This window comes from Electrona antarctica (genome assembly GCF_951216825.1).
Source record: "Electrona antarctica genome assembly, contig: scaffold_75, whole genome shotgun sequence".
Classification (NCBI taxonomy): Eukaryota; Metazoa; Chordata; class Actinopteri; order Myctophiformes; family Myctophidae; genus Electrona; species Electrona antarctica.
Genome location: NW_027638494.1, coordinates 399995 through 406401, shown reverse-complemented (window position 1 = coordinate 406401; position 6407 = coordinate 399995).

Genomic DNA, 6407 nt, shown 5'->3' with positions numbered 1-6407 from the left:
TAATGATCACATTATGGATGAACTGAGACCATGTTACACCTCTTTGAGTTTCAACAGAACTACAGAAATAAGTCTATGACACAGAACTTATTATTATTATCATCCTTTGTGAAATGTTAAACGTGCTGTAACTTGTAAGGGATATGTTTTGTTAAAATAGCTCTACTAATTATTGCTATATTGTTTGTTCAGTAACAGAGGTCTTCCCACGTCTCCATACCCATTTCACTAACATAATTATTACTATTTCATAATGTGAAATGTGTTAATAATAAAATTGACCAGTACTATGAAGCCAAATCTGGCTTCATAGTATGGGCCAAATCTGAAATGGTAACCAGAAAATTGGCCATTTGATTGGTGAATTCTCTGGTGTGTTTTAAGATTTCCCATTATAGAGAAGTGTTGTCCACACTCATCACATCCATAGGGTTTCTCTCCAGTATGAATTCTCTGGTGTCTTCTAAGGCTTGACATGTGAGAGAAGTTTTGACCACATTGATCACATCCATTGGGTTTCTCTCCAGTGTGAATTATCTGGTGTTTTTTAAGGTGAGACAACTGAGAGAAGTGTTGCCCACACTGATCACATCCATAGGGTTTCTCTCCTGTGTGAATTCTCTGGTGGCTTTTAAGGTCAGACAACTGAGAGAAGTGTTGCCCACACTGATCACATCCATAGGGTTTCTCTCCAGTATGAATTATCTTGTGTGTTTTAAGATTTCCCATTGTAGAGAAGTGTTGTCCACAATCATCACATCCATATGGTTTCTCTCCAGTGTGAATTATCTGGTGTGTTTTAAGGCTGTTCATTCGAGAGAAGCGTTTACCACACTGATCACATCCATAGGGTTTCTCTCCGGTGTGAATGGTCTGGTGTGTTTTAAGTCTAGACATTGTAGGGAAGCGTTTACCACACTGATCACATCCAAAGGGTTTCTCTCCAGTGTGAATTATCTTGTGTGTTTTAAGATTTCCCATTGTAGAGAAGTGTTGTCCACAATCATCACATCCATATGGTTTCTCTCCAGTGTGAATTATCTGGTGTGTTTTAAGTCTAGACATTGTAGGGAAGCGTTTACCACACTGATCACAGCAGTGGCATTTTTGCTTAGCTAAGCTTCTTTGTTCATTCACCTCTGGTAGAACAGGGAAGCCAGACTGATGATGCAACACTGAATTGGAAACAAAGACAAAGGAAATGTTGTTTAGAGGCATTCCTGGACTTTAAATAGCAAAACCTATAATGTACCCTAATATCAATTTAGCATCCATTTATAATTCGATTCTACAATCATTTTATAGTTTAGAAAATACATGACAATAGGTAGTCAATGCTAAAATAAATCAAAACAAACAAATTACTAGATAAAAAACATCCTTATGGCATGCTGTATATCCATATAGACACAGTAAGTAACTTACAGAGGTCTTGATGATCCTTGGGTGTGTTGAGAGAGTTCATCTTCAGCTGAAGTCTGGAGTCCACAGTCAGATGTGATCAGAAAGTATAGATATCCTGGAGGAGTTGTGGAGAACAACTACAAACTCTTCTTATACTGGAGAGCCTGAGGTGGAACCACTAACTGCTTGGTGTTGATTGGCCAAAGAGTGGACCAATACAGTCATCAGCCACCAATCTCAACCTAACAAACTGCTGCATGTGCTCCACCCCTCTCTGACTCCTCCCCCAGGTCATGCTCTATGCAACATTCTAGAAATAAACTGCTAACTGTGAGATTGCTTTGTATGCTTCATATTTAATATATTAATCTATCTATATCCAATATAGAGTATCTGGCTATCTGGATAATATATGTATAGTCTAACAATATTGAATAAGTGTATATTAATTATAATTAAGTGTTACTGCAGTAGATCCATGAGAGGATTGCTCCACATTCTTTCAGTAACATAGAACAAGCTCTGTGTGAAGAAACAACAAGAAAAACTGTTTTCCAAAATACTATTTGTCTTCCAAAACACAAACTGCCACCCACCGCCTAAAATGATTGCAAACAGTCTTCATAATTAGTACACAAGCCTTCACATCTTGTCTTTTACAAGTAAAATACCGCACACCCTGTACGCACACCCCGACTTTAGTCAAGTCAAGTCAATTTTATTTATATAGCCCATTTAAAAACAACAGCAGTTGACCCAAAGTGCTTTCCAGAGAACAGGTAGACCATAGTCTATCACAGTGCAATAGTAGAACAAACAAACATAACAAAAAAAACAATGAACAACAATAAACGTCACACTGTATTAAAAGCCAGACTAAAATGGTCCAAAATCTGTGTGGAAGATTATTCCAAAGTGTATAAAGGTCCAGCTACAGACCGATCACCTTTTCTTTTCAGATTTGAAGGGGGGACTGCAATGAGTTTGAGAGTGGAGGATCTGAGTGTCCTGGTGGTAGGGGGAGCAGTTATTAGTTCAGAAATATAGGAAGGGGCTAGGCCGTTTAGGGATTTAAATACAGGTCCCTCTGTAGGCGGGAGATGGCGGAGTGGACTTTAGAAGACAGTGGTATAGGGTTTCTGTACAGGACTGGTCAAGGCCTAACAACAAATTAGTATATTGTCAAATCCTCAAAGTATCATAGCCAATTGTGCTCTATTGTTCTCATTTAATCGCTTATCTATATGTACAGTGAAATCCCATTGTGTAATGTGTAGGCCTGTGTGCAGAAACATGTGTCCATAGTGTAATAAGGCATTATTAATTCATGACCAGGATAAGTCAGGATAAATCAGGATAAGTCATTATCCTTATAATAATCATATGCTATATCCATCATTACATTGTTATTAACAACAGAGACACAATAACAGCAACAACTGTATTGTAAACCTGGGAAACTGGGACTGGGACACTGGGACAACTTTAAGTCTTTAAGTCATTGTTCAGGTTGTGTTGCTCTGAGGGAATGAGGAGCACTCAGGTGTGTGGAATTAGTTTCAATAGGGTTGTGATGACTGCACTTTTATTCAATGTTTTTCAAATGCTAAATAATGAACAAAACCCACATTCTTACCCCAGGTTAAAATGTAAACAGGCTAAATTATGATGTCTGATGCTTCATTCACTATAGACAATGCATTAAAATGCAGAGATTAAACGTGGTAATGGTCACTGGTTGTCTGGCATTGGACAGATCACCTGTTAATGATCACATTATGGATGAACTGAGACCATGTTACACCTCTTTGAGTTTCAACAGAACTACAGAAATAGGTCTATGACACAGAACTTATTATTATTATCATCCTTTGTGAAATGTTAAAGGTGCTGTAACTTGTAAGGGATATGTTTTGTCAAAATAGCTCTACTAATCATTGCTATATTGTTTGTTCAGTAACAGAGGTCTTCCCACGTCTCCATACCCATTTCACTAACATAATTATTACTATTTCATAATGTGAAATGTGTTAATAATAAAATTGACCAGTACTATGAAGAGAAGAAGGCCCATGGGCCAAATCTGAAATGGTAACCAGAGAATTGGCCATTTGAGATGCATGATCTGAGTAGGAAAGAGAGAGAATACATCTTGTGATGTCAACGTGCAATGTCAAATATATATTTAAAAAAATCAAGTAGAAAAACTAGAAAATAAAAAAAATAATTAAAAGTAATACAAATCACTCACCCTCACACATTATGACAGTCACCAGAATATAGGTGTTTTCAATGAATCTGATGAAAGGAGATGTAGTTCGCACACCAGCCTTGAGCTCCACATTTTTATTTCATGGAGAAGAGGATACAACGTTTCGACCCCTTCGGGTCTTCGTCAGGATATGTTCAATGAATCTAACATGGTTAAAATGGTGTTTGAAAATACAATGGGAAGCTTGTATATGGACGTCTGTGACTCCTTTCATATATTTGACCAATGGCTGTAGCCATAATATATAAGAACGTACACAATATGTATTTTGTAACACGTTTTATTTCATCCATGTACAAAATGTGATTTCTTCCCTGTCACAGACAATGTGTCTAATTTAAAATGTCTTGAAAATGTCCAATAAGAAAATCCATTAACAAGTTAAACAAAATCAACAAAAAAAATCATTTGGGTTTCTCTCCGGTGTGAATTCTCTGGTGGCTTTTAAGACTGTCCGTTCGAGAAAAGCTTTTACCACAATGATCACATCCATAGGGTTTCTCTCCAGTATGAATTTTATGGTGTTTTTTAAGGTCAGACAAATGAGAGAAGTGTTGCCCACACTGATCACATCCATAGGGTTTCTCTCCAGTGTGAATTTTCTGGTGGCTTTTAAGGTGTGCCATTCGAGAGAAGTGTTGTCCACAATCATCACATCCATATGGTTTCTCTCCAGTGTGAATTATCTGGTGGCTTTTAAGGTGTGCCATTTGAGAGAAGTGTTGTCCACAATCATCACATCCATATGGTTTCTCTCCAGTGTGAATTCTCTGGTGGCTTTTAAGGTATGCCATTTGAGAGAAGTGTTGTCCACAATCATCACATCCATATGGTTTCTCTCCAGTGTGAATTCTCTTGTGTTTTTTAAGGTTGCTCAAGTTAGAGAAGTGTTGTCCACACTGATCACATCCATATGGTTTCTCTCCAGTGTGAATTCTCTGGTGTGTTTTAAGATTTCCCATTATAGAGAAGTGTCGTCCACACTCATCACATCCATAGGGTTTCTCTCCAGTATGAATTCTCTGGTGTTTTCTAAGGCTTGACATTTGAGCGAAGTTTTGTCCACATTGATCACATCCATAGGGTTTCTCTCCAGTGTGAATTCTCTGGTGTTTTTTAAGGTCAGACAACTGAGAGAAGTGTTGCCCACACTGATCACATCCATAGGGTTTCTCTCCTGTGTGAATTCTCTGGTGCCTTTTAAGGCTAGACATTTCAGAGAAATGTTGTCCACACTGATCACATCCATAGGGTTTCTCGCCAGTATGAATTCTCTTGTGTGTTTTAAGTCTAGACATTGTAGGAAAGCGTTTAACACACTGATCACATCCAAAGGGTTTCTCTCCAGTGTGAATGGTCTGGTGTGTTTTAAGTCTAGACATTGTAGGAAAGCGTTTACCACACTGATCACAGCAGTGGCATTTTTGCTTAGCCAAGCTTCTTTGTTCATTCACCTCTGGTAGAACAGGGAAGCCAGACTGATGATGCAACACTGAATTGGAAACATAGACAAAGGAAATGTTGTTTAGAGGCATTCCTGGACTTAAAATAGCAAGACCTATAGTGTTAAGTTAATGTACCCTATTATCAATTTAACATCCATTTATAATTTGATTCTACAATCATTTTATATTTTAGAAAATACATGACAACAGGTAGTCAATGCTAAAATAAATCAAAACAAACAAATTACTAGATAAAAAACATCCTTATGGCATGCTGTATATCCATATAGACACAGTAAGTAACTTACAGAGGTCTTGATGATCCTTGGGTGTGTTGAGAGAGTTCATCTTCAGCTGAAGTCCAGTCAGATGTGATCAGAAAGTATAGATATCCTCTTCTTATACTGGAGAGCCTGAGGTGGAACCACTAACTGCTTTGTGTTGATTGGCCAAAGAGTGGAACAATACAGTCATCAGCCACCAATCTCAACCTAACAAACTGCTGCATGTGCTCCACCCCTCTCTGACTCCTCCCCGAGGTCATGCTCTATGCAACATTCTAGAAATAAACTGCTAACTGTGAGATTGCTTTGTAAGCTTCATATTTAATATATTAATCTATCTATATCCAATATAGAGTATCTGGCTATCTGGATAATATATGTATAGTCTAACAATATTGAATAAGTGGATATTAATTATAATGAATTGTTACTGCAGCAGAGTCATAAGAGGATTGCTCCACATTATTTCAGTAACCAGCTCTGGGTGAAGAAACAACAAGAAAAACTGTTTTCCAAAATACTATTTGTCTTCCAAAACACAAACTGCCATCCAACCCCTAAAATGATTGCAAACAGTCTTCATAATTAGTACACAAGCCTTCACATCTTGTCTTTTTAGAAGTATAATACCGCAGTTGACCCAAAGTGCTTTCCAGAGAACAGGTAGACCGTAGTCTATCACAGTGCAATAGTAGAACAAACAAAATAACAACAAAAACAATGAACAACAATACACAATAAACGTCACACTGTATTAAAAGCCAGACTAAAATGGTCCAAAATATGTGTGGAAGATTATTCCAAAGTGTATATAGGTCCAGCTACAGACGACCGTTCACCTTTTCTTTTCAGATTTGAAGGGGGGACTGCAATGAGTTTGAGAGTGGATGATCTGAGTGTCCTGGTGGTAGGGGGAGCAGTTATTAGTTCAGAAATATAGGAAGGGGCAAGGCCGTTTAGGGATTTAAATACAGGACCCTCTGTAGGCGGGAGATGGTGGAG